The 14177-nt window shown below is 39.9% G+C and overlaps 1 protein-coding gene across 2 annotated transcripts in view; it reads right to left on the minus strand.

Moving 5' to 3' along the window:
- Window positions 1-14177, minus strand: part of LOC133559270 (adhesion G protein-coupled receptor A1) — a 557171-nt gene that overhangs the window by 62541 nt on the left and 480453 nt on the right. The gene's annotated exons all lie outside the window — the stretch shown is intronic.

Below are 14177 nucleotides of genomic sequence, written 5' to 3' on the forward strand. Positions count from 1 at the left end.
ACCTTTCATGTCAGAGAATATAGATTCGATTCCCAGCCATAATTAGTACGAACTATGCCAACACCAATCATGCAATTGACTTTCTGTGGCGCCACCTCACAGGGAAAAGCTGAAAGTATAGCTGCAACAATTAATTTGGGGTTTGGAAAACATCTTCAATTTATATATATTTTTTCTTATATTATTTGTTTATGACTTTAATTAATAAACAATCCATGAAATCCATTGTTTTCGAATGACTGCTCCAATTGAGCATCTATAGGAGTGGTGCACCTACGGTAATGTAGATCATGCTGCCAGTGTGTGTGTGTGTGTGTGTGTGTGTGTGTGTGTGTGTGTGTGTGTGTGTGTGCGTGCGTGCGTGTGTGCGTGCGTGTGTGTGTGTGTGTGTGTGGCCAAGAGTGTCAAGACAGTTGGCTTCAAAAGAGAGGGAAATAAACCTCATTGAGCTCAAATAAGACAAGAGAAAGCTGTCAAAGGTTTCGCGATAATTCATACTGAAAAAGACTGACATTGTGGTGAAATGTTTGCACTGTCAAATAGAACTGATATTTCACAATAGTGCTATTATTACATCAATGATGCAGAAAATGTTCTGCATATTTTAGAGCAATAAACAACCAAAAGAGTCTTATTTGGCACCTAATGCTATCCTATATGTTGGACTTGCATAAAAAATGTTGTATCCAAACACATGTGAGGACATCTAGAGTTTGTATGTTACGCTAACAAATTGTTTGTCCAAAAATGAAACAACACTCATCCAATTTAATACTTTTTCCTAAGTGTGTGTGTTAACCAATTAAATACCCATCCATCTACTTTGTATCGCTTATTTCCATACTTTTATTTCCATACTTTATTTCCATACTTTTTTTGTATTTTTATTTACCATGGTTCTTTCTTTATATTTACCTGTTTGCAGCAACACATTATTTTCTCCCATCCATCCATTTCCTACCGCTTATTCCCTTTGGGGTCGTTGGGGGCGCTGGTGCCTATCTCAGCTACAATCGGGCGGAAGGCGTGTACACCCGGGACAAGTCGCCACCTACTCGCAGGGCCAACACAGATAGACAGACAACATTCACACTCACATTCACACACTAGGGCCAATTTAGTGTTGCCAATCAACCTATCCCCAGGTGCATGTCTTCAGAAGTGGGAGGAAGCCGGAGTACCCGGAGGGAATCCACGGTGAGGACAAACTCCACACAGAAAGATCCCGAGCCCGGGATTGAACCCAGGACTACTCAGGACCTTCATATTGTGAGGCAGATGCACTAACCCCTCTTCCACCGTGAAGCCCTTATTTTCTCCCATTTTTCTAAATATAAGTGGTTATGCACCCATGGCAAAGTGCAATTTCAAATTTGTGTGCAATTATAAGAAGTAAGAAGAAAGTTCATTAGAAAAATCCTTGTTTAAGTCAACTATTTTCCCTAAAAGATGCATTAAATTAAAGTGTGTCACTCAAAGAAACTATTAAAAAAATTACTCAGTTACTAAAGTAATCAATATCTGCAGCTCTAGCTAAAAGTGAAAAAAAGTAATGCCCCAGAACCCTCCGCAACAAAGGAAACTAACATGTTTTAAATGCATAAATTCACAATCCAGGTTTAAACAATATCGTATGCCTAACACACAGATTAAACACTTTTTAAATGAAAAAAATGTATAGTTATTCGCCATTAATAAATGGAAAGGAAAGATGATCGATAAAACATATGATGTCAGAGTCTAGCCTTTAACTCTCGCATTTGGCTAACCCTACGACTGCACTTCCTTCTTCTACAGTGCTGTCTACATCTCTCTCCAAAGTGGCGAGCAGTGTAACATGGCTGTGCTACACCTCAGGCCACTAGGTTGTTCCGAATAAGACCTAGGATATCTCTCGTGTGACGAAACTTGCATGAGCGGTGCCGTCTTGCTGCTCCTCCTGGAGATCCTAACATGCAGCAGCGAAGCGGACCACTAAGCTGTGATTGGTGCGGTATAGCTCGGTTAGTAGAGCGGCCGTGCCAGCAATTTGAGGGTTGCAGGTTCGATCCCCGCTTCAGCCATCCTAGTCACTGCCGTTGTGTCCTTGGGCAAAACACTTTACCCACCTGCTCCCAGTGCCACCCACACTGGTTTAAATGTAAAATTTAGATATTGGGTTTCATTATGTAAAGTGCTTTGAGTCACTAGAGAAAAAGCGCTATATAAATATAATTCACTTCACTTGGTCAGCTTTTACCGAGGAGATTACTGACCACAGGATAGCAGACATTGTGCTTGAAATGCACAAATTATTGTACGAAGTACATTTATAACCATTATTGAATATCATATCTTGATGCACTCTGAAAATAATTACTGAAAGGGTCATTTTTTAGCTTGTTGTGTTGTTTTGTCCAGAAAAAGTTACACAAAGTAGGACATTCTATTTAACTTTTATTGCAAATTTTGTGCTAACATAAGATTTAATTTCAACCCATATTCTCTTACGCTCACACACGACTTTTACTCTCTCACACACCACTTTTTCATTCTACATATTTCTGGCCAGGTATATTCACCTTCACAAATGTATTTTCCTTTTGTTTCGAAGCAATACGTACATTAAAAAGTGATCGTTGTTTCAAAGGATTAATTTCAGCTACAACATTAAAGTAAGTGCAACGTCGGACAAAATTTGTTTACTCCAAGTTTACAACCACTTCTACACACAGTGAAGTGAATTATATTTATATAGTGCTTTTCTCTAGTAACTCAAAGCACTTTACATCTAAGTTACATTGAAACCAGTGTGGGTGGCACTGGGAGAAGGTAAGCAAAGTGACTTGCCCGAGTACACAACGGCAGTGACCAGGATGGCAGAAGGGCGGATTGAACTCGAAACCCTTAAGTTGCTGACACAGCCACTCTACCAATCGAGCTATACCGTCCCACACACAGGAAGTATTTTTTCTCAGGAAGATAGTCAACAAGAGTTGTGGTTGTTCACACAAAAAAACTCTGCCCCTATGGTTTTTCAAGTCATGCGCCAGCCCCCACGGGAGAGCTATAAACAAATCAAGACGCCGTCAGAGCGGACGCAAGCTACGTCAGACGAGAGTATATCCCAGGCTTAATGGTGCGTTCAATTTACCCCACAAGGTGGAAATCGCAGATGGGAATAACGTCACAGCCGAAAACGTTCCAGTTACGAGGTCGGAAATCAAGATGGCCACATCGACAAATGCTAATGTTGGGCTTGCCTTATCTGAATACAAACTATTTATGGACAAATATGCGCTCCTTCTGCAACATTCAAATATGGTCAATTAAGATGTAGCACAAAGACTATGTAGTTGGTAATGTAAAACATATAAAACCCCCCCAAAATTGTTTTTACACTACAATAATATTTCTCTCTCTCTCTCTCTCTCTCTCGCTCTCTCTCTCTCTCTCTCTCTCTCTCTCTCTCTCTCTCTCTCTCTCTCTCTCTCTCTCTCGCTCTCTTTCTCTTTCTCTCTCTCTCTGTATAGATATACATATATATATACATATATATATAAACCTCGTTTCCACATGAGTTGGGAAATTGTGTTAGATGTAAATAAAAACGGAATACTATGATTTGCAAATCTTTTTCAACCCATATTCAGTTCAATATGCTACAAATACAACATATTTGATGTTCAAATAATAAACATTTCTTTTTTTTTTTTTTTTGCAAACTAACATTACCTTTAGAAGTTGATGCCAGCCACACGTGACAAAGAAATTGGGAAAGGTGGCAATAAATACTGTTAAAATTCAGAAATGCTCATCAAACACTTATTTGGAAAACCCACAGGTGTGCAGGCTAATTGGGAACAGGTGGGTGCCATGATTTGGTATAAAAGCAGCTTCCATGAAATGATAAGTAATTCACAAACAAGGATGGGGCGAAGGTCACCAATTTATAAGCAAATTGGCGAAAAGTTTTAGAACAACATTTCTCAACGAGCTATTGCAAGGAATTTAGGGATTTTACCATCTACAGTCCGTAAAATTATCAAAAGGTTCAGAGAATCTGGAGAAATCACTGTACACACAAACACACACACACACACACACACACACACATATATATATATATATATATATATATATATATATATATATGTACAGTAGGGCAAAAAAGTATTTAGTCAGCCACCGATTGTGCAAGTTCTCCCACTTGAAATGATGACAGAGGTCTGTAATTTTCATCATAGGTACACTTCAACTGTGAGAGACAGAATGTGAAAAAAAATCCAGGAATTCACATTGTAGGAATTTTAAAGAATTTATTTGTAAATTATGGTGGAAAATAAGTATTTGGTCACTTCAAACAAGGAAGATCCCTGGCTCTCACAGACCAGTAACTTCTTCTTTAAGAAGCTCTTCTGTCCTCTACTCGTTACCTGTATTAATGGCACTTGTTTGAACTCGTTATCTGTATAAAAGACACCTGTCCACAGCCTCAAACAGTCAGACTCCAAACTCCACTATGGCCAAGACCAAAGAGCTGTCGAAGGCCACCAGGAAAATAATTGTAGACCTGCACCAGACTGGGAAGAGTGAATCTACAATAGGCAAGCAGCTTGATGTGGAAAAATCAACTGTGGGAACAATTATCAGAAAATGGAAGACATACAAGACCACTGATAATCTCCCTCGATCTGGGGCTCCACGCAAGATCTCATTCCGTGGAGTCAAAATGATCATGACAACGGTGAGCAAAAATCCCACAACCACACGAGGGGACCTGGTGAATGACCTGCAGAGAGCTGGGACTAAAGTAACAAAGGTTACCATCAGTAACACACTAAGCCGACAGGGAATCAAATCCTGCAGTGCCAGACGTGTCCCCATGCTTAAGCCAGTGCATGTCCAGGCCCGTCTGAATTTTGCCAGAGAGCACATGGGAGAATGTCATGTGGTCAGATGAAACCAAAATAGAACATTTTTGTATTACCTCAACTCGTCGTGTTTGGAAAAAGAAGAATACTGAGTTGCATCCCAAGAACACCATAACTACCGTGAAGCATGGGGGTGGAAACATCATGCTTTGGGGCTGTTTTTCTCCTAAGGGGACAGGACGATTGATCCGTGTTAAGGAAAGAATGAATGGGGCCATGTATCGTGAGATTTTGAGCCAAAACCTCCTTCCATCAGTGAGAGGTTTGAATGGTTGCCCAAATACATATTTTCCGCCATAATTTACAAATAAATTCTTTAAAATTCCTACATTCTGTCTCTCACAGTTGAAGTGTACCTATGATGAAAATTACAGACCTCTGTCATCATTTTAAGTAGGAGAACTTGCACAATCGCTGACTAAATACATATACCTATATATATATATATATATATATATATATATATATATATATATATATATATATATATATACATATATATATATATATATATGTATATATATGATGATGATGCAAGATGGCGGCGCCCGGACGGGCTGCGACACTGCGGTGCTCTTGCTAAAGATGGAACATTTGGCGGAAATGCCGGACAGTTCTGCAGACTTCATGGCTGGCTCGCATCGTGGTCACTCCGTGATCACGTACGACCGCCAGACACTTCTGGATATGGACATACCGGGCCGTTTTGGACTGATAGACGCGGGCGTGCTAAACATGCTAACTAGCATGGGGATACATCGGCGGCTACATCCAGCGGCCTGTGAAGCAGCGGAGTCTAGTAGCAGCGGGGGCCGTCTACGGAGCAGACGCCAGCGGTGTGATCGGAAACGCGGATGCCGAGCGGGGCTAAAAACAAAGCAGAAGGCTAATCCCCACAGAACACCACTTTCCTCCACCCTGAAGACGGATTTAGATGGAAAATGCGAGACTACTGGTCTGGGTAAGGAGTCAGTTAAATTAGAACAAGTTTTTTCTGCTTTGAGTGTTTCAGAGTTGGACATGTGTTTTACTGAGGTGGCTAACTATGATGCGTGCAGTTTATCAAAGCAACAATCAAACAATCGGAACATTCCCGTCGTATCAATTCCTAGATATGGTCGTAATTATACTGAATGCACTGGGCATAATAAACACAACATTATTAATATTGCTACTACGGATAATTTGATCAAAAATTCCCTAAAACAGCCCACTACCTATAATGTAGGTTTTTTAAACATAAGATCATTGTCTCCCAAAACGTTGTTAGTTAATGATATTATCAGAGACAACAATCTTAACGTCATCGGTCTCAGCGAAACCTGGCTTAAACCAAACGACTTTTTTGCGCTAAATGAGGCATGTCCTCCTAACTTTACACATGCGCATATTGCCCGTCCGCTTAAAAGGGGTGGGGGGGTCGCACTAATATACAACGAAAACTTTAACCTTAGTCCTAACATAAATAATAAATATAAATCGTTTGAGGTGCTTACTATGAGGTCTGTCACACCGCTGCCTCTACACCTGGCTGTTATCTACCGCCCCCCAGGGCCCTGTTCGGACTTTATCAATGAATTCTCAGAGTTCGTTGCTGATCTAGTGACACACGCCGATAATATAATCATAATGGGGGACTTTAATATCCATATGAATACCCCATTGGACCAACCGTGCGTAGCGCTCCAGAGTATAATTGATAGCTGTGGTCTCACACAAATAATAAATGAACCCACGCATCGCAACGGTAATACGATAGACCTAGTGCTTGTCAGGGGTATCACCGCTTCCAAAGTTACGATACTCCCGTATACTAAAGTATTGTCCGATCATTACCTTATAAAATTCGAGGTTCAGACGCATGTTCGTCAAACTAATAATAATAACAACTGCTATAGCAGCCGCAACATTAATACGGCCACAACGACAACTCTTGCTGACCTACTGCCCTCGGTAATGGCACCATTCCCAAAGTATGTGGGCTCTATTGATAACCTCACTAACAACTTTAACGACGCCCTGCGCGAAACCATTGATAACATAGCACCGCTAAAGTTAAAAAAGGCTCCAAAAAAGCGCACCCCGTGGTTTACAGAAGAAACTAGAGCTCAGAAATTATTATGCAGAAAGCTGGAACGCAAATGGCGCACGACTAAACTTGAGGTGCACCATCAAGCATTTAGTGATGGTTTAATAACTTATAAACGCATGCTTACCTTAGCTAAAGCTAATTATTACTCAAATCTCATCCACCGTAATAAAAACGATCCTAAATTTTTGTTTAGTACGGTAGCATCGCTAACCCAACAAGGGACTCCTTCCAGTAGCTCCACCCACTCAGCTGATGACTTTATGCAATTCTTTAGTAAGAAAATTGAAGTCATTAGAAAGGAGATTAAAGACAATGCGTCCCAGCTACAACGGGGTTCTATTAACACTGACACGATTGTATATACGGCGGATACTGCCCTCCAAAATAGTTTCTCTCGTTTTGAGGAAATAACATTAGAGGAATTGTTACAACGTGTAAATGGAATAAAACAAACAACATGTTTACTTGACCCTCTTCCTGGGAAACTGATCAAGGAGCTCTTTGTATTATTAGGTCCATCAGTGCTAAATATTATAAACTTATCACTTTCCTCGGGCACTGTTCCCCTAGCATTCAAAAAAGCAGTTATTCATCCTCTTCTTAAAAGACCTAACCTCGATCCTGACCTCATGGTAAACTACCGACCGGTGTCTCACCTTCCCTTTATTTCAAAAATCCTCGAAAAAATTGTTGCGGAGCAGTTAAATGAACACTTAGCGTCTAACAATCTATGTGAAACCTTTCAATCCGGTTTCAGGGCAAATCACTCGACGGAGACAGCCCTCGCAAAAATGACTAATGATCTATTGCTAACGATGGATTCTGATGCGTCATCTATGTTGCTGCTCCTCGATCTTAGCGCTGCTTTCGATACCGTCGATCATAATATTTTATTAGAACGTATCAAAACACGAATTGGTATGTCAGACTTAGCCCTGTCTTGGTTTAACTCTTATCTTACTGATAGGATGCAGTGTGTCTCCCATAACAATGTGACCTCGGACTACGTTAAGGTAACGTGTGGAGTTCCCCAGGGTTCGGTCCTTGGCCCTGCACTCTTCAGCATCTACATGCTGCCGCTAGGTGACATCATACGCAAATACGGTGTTAGCTTTCACTGTTATGCTGATGACACCCAACTCTACATGCCCCTAAAGCTGACCAACACGCCGGATTGTAGTCAGCTGGAGGCGTGTCTTAATGAAATTAAACAATGGATGTCCGCTAACTTTTTGCAACTCAACGCCAAAAAAACGGAAATGCTGATTATCGGTCCTGCTAGACACCGAACTCTATTTAATAATACAACTCTAACATTTGACAACCAAACAATTAAACAAGGCGACACGGTAAAGAATCTGGGTATTATCTTCGACCCAACTCTCTCCTTTGAGGCACACATTAAAAGCGTTACTAAAACAGCCTTCTTTCATCTCCGTAATATCGCTAAAATTCGCTCCATTCTGTCCACTAAAGACGCTGAGATCATTATCCATGCGTTTGTTACGTCTCGCCTCGACTACTGTAACGTATTATTTTCGGGTCTCCCCATGTCTTGCATTAAAAGATTACAGTTGGTACAAAATGCGGCTGCTAGACTTTTGACAAGAACAAGAAAGTTTGATCACATTACGCCTGTACTGGCTCACCTGCACTGGCTTCCTGTGCACTTAAGATGTGACTTTAAGGTTTTACTACTTACGTATAAAATACTACACGGTCTAGCTCCATCCTATCTTGCCGATTGTATTGTACCATATGTCCCGGCAAGAAATCTGCGTTCAAAGGACTCCGGCTTGTTGGTGATTCCCAAGGCCCAAAAAAAGTCTGCGGGCTATAGAGCGTTTTCCGTTCGGGCTCCAGTACTCTGGAATGCCCTCCCGGTAACAGTTCGAGATACCACCTCAGTAGAAGCATTTAAGTCTCACCTTAAAACTCATTTGTATACTGTAGCCTTTAAATAGACTCCCTTTTTGGACCAGTTGATCTGCTGTTTCTTTTCTTTTTCTTCTATGTCCCACTCTCCCCTGTGGAGGGGGTCCGGTCCGATCCGGTGGCCATGTACTGCTTGCCTGTGTATCGGCTGGGGACATCTCTGCGCTGCTGATCCGCCTCCGCTTGGGATGGTTTCCTGGTGGCTCCGCTGTGAACGGGACTCTCGCTGCTGAGTTGGACCCGCTTTGGACTGGACTCTTGCGACTGTGTTGGATCCATTGTGGATTGAACTTTCACAGTATCATGTTAGACCCGCTCGACATCCATTGCTTTCCTCCTCTCTAAGGTTCTCATAGTCATTATTGTCACAGACGTCCCACTGGATCATTATTGTCACCGATGTCCCACTGGGTGTGAGTTTTCCTTGCCCTTATGTGGGCCTACCGAGGATGTCGTGGTGGCTTGTGCAGCCCTTTGAGACACTAGTGATTTAGGGCTATATAAGTAAACATTGATTGATTGATTGATATATATATATATATATATATACATATATATATATATATATATATATATATATATATATATATATATATATATATATATATATATACATATATACATACTGCAAAGACAAGATACTTAACATTGGAACTGGTAAACTTTGTTATTTTTTGCATATATTAGCTCATTTGGAATTCAATGCTTGCAACATGTTTCAAAAAAGCAGGCACAAGTGGCAAAAAAGACTGAGAAAGTTGAGGAATGCTCATCAAACACTTATTTGGAACATGCCACAGGTGAACAGGCTAACAATGCCAAGCCACATGCTGCACGTGTTGCAACAGCGTGGCTTCGTAGAAAAAGAGTGTGAGTACTAGACTGACCTGCCTGTAGTCAAGAAATGTCTCCCATTGAAAATTTGTGGTGCATTTTAAAGCGTAAAATACGTAAACGGAGACCCCAGACTGTGGAACAACTTAAGCTGTACATCAAGCAAGAATGAGAAATAATTCTACCTGAAAAGCTTCAAAAATTGGTCTCTTCAGTTCCCAAATGTTTACTGAGTGTTGTTAAAAGGCAAGATGATAAAACACAGTGATAAAAATGCCCATGTGCCAACTATTTTGCAATGTGTTGCTGCCAATAAATTCCAAGTTATTGATTATTATTTTAAAAAAGTTTCTCTGTTCGAACATTAAATATCTTGTCTTTGCAGTCAATTCAATTGAATATAGGTTGAAAAGGATTTACAAATCACTGTATTATTTTTTTATTGACGATTTACACAACGTGGCAACTTTACTGGTTTTGGGTTTTATAATATTAATATATTAACCTGTGTTCACATCACTGTAGGTTTTGAGGCGGATTTTAACAAAGTATGTAGAAAGAAAGTAGACAGTAGAAGCTTCTGATGCTTTAGCAACACACAGTGTGCCAACACTGTCCTGTCATTACCCTGCATGTATACTGTAAAAATACAAAAACACATTTTATGCATTATGATCATTGTGGAGAGGGGTGTGGTCTACGTCTTCCCTGCGGGTGGGGCGTGTGCAGGGGCCGGCCATGAAGCAGCAAACAGGTGAGCAGATACCTGAGCTGGAACGAGTTATCTAATCACCTGTTCCCTTTATCAGCAGCGTTGGAGATCATGACTGGGTGTCAAACGAGAGTGACGGCCAGACGAAGGAACCACGGATAAAACTACATTCATAAGCTGAAAAGCTGAAGAGAACCTGAGTCTTTCTGTTTACGTGTACAGCTGAAATTAAAAGATTGTAACCACTGCGCCAGGGTGTGGTAATTTCCTGCCAAACAACGGAGGATCGGGGACGGAGACCTTCCACAATCATGTATTTATAAAACATAACCAGAGGTGGGTAGAGTAGCCAGATATTGCACTCAAGTTAGAGTACTGTTACTTTAGAGATGTATTACTCAAGTAAAAGTAAGGAGTAGTCACCCAAATATTTACTTGAGGAAAAATAAAAAGTATGTTGTGAAAAAACTACTCAAGTACTGAGTAACTGATGAGTAATCTGTCCGTTTAATGATGACGGCAACAAGTAATGCATAAAAATAGCAATGAACCAATTTAGAGCCAGGAATATGCCTTCCGCCCGATTGTAGCTGAGATAGGCGCCAGCGCCCCCCGCGACCCCGAAAGGGAATAAGCGGTAGAAAATGGATGGATGGATGGAATATCTCTTAAGCAACCAAAACAATAATATATATAAAATAATATATACTTGGTTTTACACTGTAACGAAAAAACATTTGAAAATTAATTTTAACTTTGCAACCTCATTATACGATTGGCTAAGTTTTATATTCATAAATGGAAGTCTCTCAATAATCGACCTGTTTTTTGTGCCTTTAAAAAAGATTTAGAACTCTACATTAAATCACTCTACCTCTAACAACCAAAAAGCTGTGAAAACGATGATGCTGTGTTCCAAATTTAAGTTATTTACTGAGATTGAGTGAGCCTATGGCTTTGCACTTTGTTTCTTTTATTTATATATAAATATATATATATATATATATATATATATATATATATATATATATATATATATATATATATATATATATATATATATATATTTTTTTTTTGCATTTTATTTTAGTTACTTTGAATTTACAACCCCCGGCGCTGTTTTGTACGGATTTTCTACTGTTTTGTACTGTTTTTGTACTTACTTTGATTATTATTTTCAACTGTTTGTAAAGATTGAAATTTATATATAAAGGTTTATAAAAAAAAAAAAAAGTGTGCAGTTAATCATGTGACCGCCTGGCTCCGTTTGATTGGTGAAACGGAGTCAAACGTCACCAGTGACTGCATTTGATTGGTGAAACGCAGGCATGTGATAGATCCTACTTTGAAGGCCTGTCTGACAAACCAAAACAAACAAAGCGTGCATCAACAGATCGATAAAAATCAGTAGCGAGTAGCGAGCTGAATGTAGATAAATGGAGCGGAGTAAAAGTAGTGTTTCTTCTCTATAAATATACTCAAGTAAAAGTAAAAAGTATGTTGCATTAAAACTACTCTTTGAAGTACAATTTATCCCAAAAGTTACTCAAGTAGATGTAACGGAGTAAATGTAGCACGTTAATAATAATAATAATAATGGATTAGATTTATATTGCGCTTTTTTATTGTTGGATACTCAAAGCGCTCATAGAGAAGTTGGAACCCATCATTCATTCACAACTGGTGGTGTTAAGCTACGTCTGTAGCCACAGCTGCCCTGGGGTAGACTGACGGAAGCGTGGCTGCCAGTTTGCGCCTATGGCCCCTCCGACCACCACCAATCATTCATTCATCATTCATTCACCAGTGTGAGCGGCACCGGGGGTAAGGGTGAAGTTTAGTTTAGTTTATTTAGGATCCCCATTAGTCTACACAGTCCTGAGGTCCAGGCAAAAAACATCACACAACCACAAAACAAAAGATTAAAATGCAGTACAACATGATCTAATAATAAATTGTCATAATACAAAAATAGCAACAATAAAGAACCAAAAAATACCAAAAGTATCCTGCCCAAGGACACAACGGCAGCGATTTGGATGTCAATAGGTGGGAAGCGAACCTGCAACCCTCAGGTTTCTGGCACGGCCGCTCTACCCACTACGCCATGCCGTACTACCCACTTCTGAACATAACCAACTTAGGAGCTGATTTGGTAAGATCCAAATACCACACACTAAACAAAAAATATAGTAGCATGTACCATAAATGGACATGCTGCATGTGATCTACTAAAACTGTGTGCAATAGAAAAGTGGTGCACACTGCCTAATTTTAAAAATGATTTTGCGTGCATAAAGAGCGATCATTATCTGCACATTCATGTTATTATACTCCTACGTGTGTGCGGTGTCAACCAGCAACACACATTTATAATCTGTGACACCTTCTCTGAATCGCAACAGAAACATTTATGCCAGGGGTGTCACAATTGATCGATCTCTCCACAGATCGATTTTTATTCCTATATTTCAAGTATATCGATCAGTACTTGGCAAGTTTGCTTTCCAAGAGACATGTTTCGACCCAAAATCGTTTTAAGGCCATGGCCACACGAACATGGACACTTAATAAACACATATACTTATCTCTGCGTTTAGGCCTCTTGTCCACAAGCAAACGCATACTTTCTTTCTTAAAAACACAAACTTTTGCAAAAGCTTGCCAAAGTGTAGAGTTCCAAAACTCTCCACGGCGTATGCATGTGCACGACACAAACACAAACGGACACTTGTACTCCTCTGATGACGTCCAGGTTGTGTGCTGTCATTTCAAAAGCTCAACAACACGCCTTGCTGCCTTTAAACACACTATAACAGGATTTATTCTATGTTTGAATGTAAACATGATTCTATTTTCACTTAACCTTGATTAAAAAAAAACACATTAAAATTGACTTTACGATCCTCCCGCCAGTGCTAATGAAAGTCAGCTGTTTTGGATACGCGCTGTCGGACCCTCAGCTGATGGGCCAACTTTGACAAGCAAGACTTTTTGCTTTGTGTCATAAGAAAGTACATCATGATCTCAGGTTTTTAATCCTTGTTTAACGACAGATCGTACTGTTAACTAACATTTATAGCTTCCATTTGTGTACACGGAGCTCGGCACGACGGTGCGCGCAACCTTGCGTGCGCATATCAGTGACTTAAAAAAAAAACAACGTATCCTTCCTCCTTGTTAATGTTAAAGACAATATACAATTAATGGAACATGTTATATATTATACTATATTGATCATAAAAGGCCTACTGAAACCCACTACTACCCACCACGCAGTCTAATAGTTTATATATCAATGATGAAATATTAACATTGCATCGCATGCCAATACGGCCTTTTTAGTTTACTAAATTGCAATGTTAAATTTCCCGGGAGTTTTTTCTTGAAAACGTCGCGTAATCATGACGTGTACGGTTGACGTCACGGGCTGTTAGTAAATATGAGCTCTACGCACACACACACACAGCTAAAAGTCGTCTGCTTTAACCTCATAATTACACAGTATTTTGGAGATCTGTGTTGCTGAATCCTTTGTAATTTGTTCAATTAATATTGGAGAAGTCAAAATAGAAATATGGAGTTGGGAAGCTTTAGCCTTTAGCCACACAAACACAAGGTGATTCCTTGTTAAAAATTCACAGAGGTGAAACTTTACTATGGATCACAGCGAACATGGATCCCAACGGAA

Source organism: Nerophis ophidion, linkage group LG09 (genome assembly GCF_033978795.1).
Source record: "Nerophis ophidion isolate RoL-2023_Sa linkage group LG09, RoL_Noph_v1.0, whole genome shotgun sequence".
NCBI lineage: Eukaryota > Metazoa > Chordata > Actinopteri > Syngnathiformes > Syngnathidae > Nerophis > Nerophis ophidion.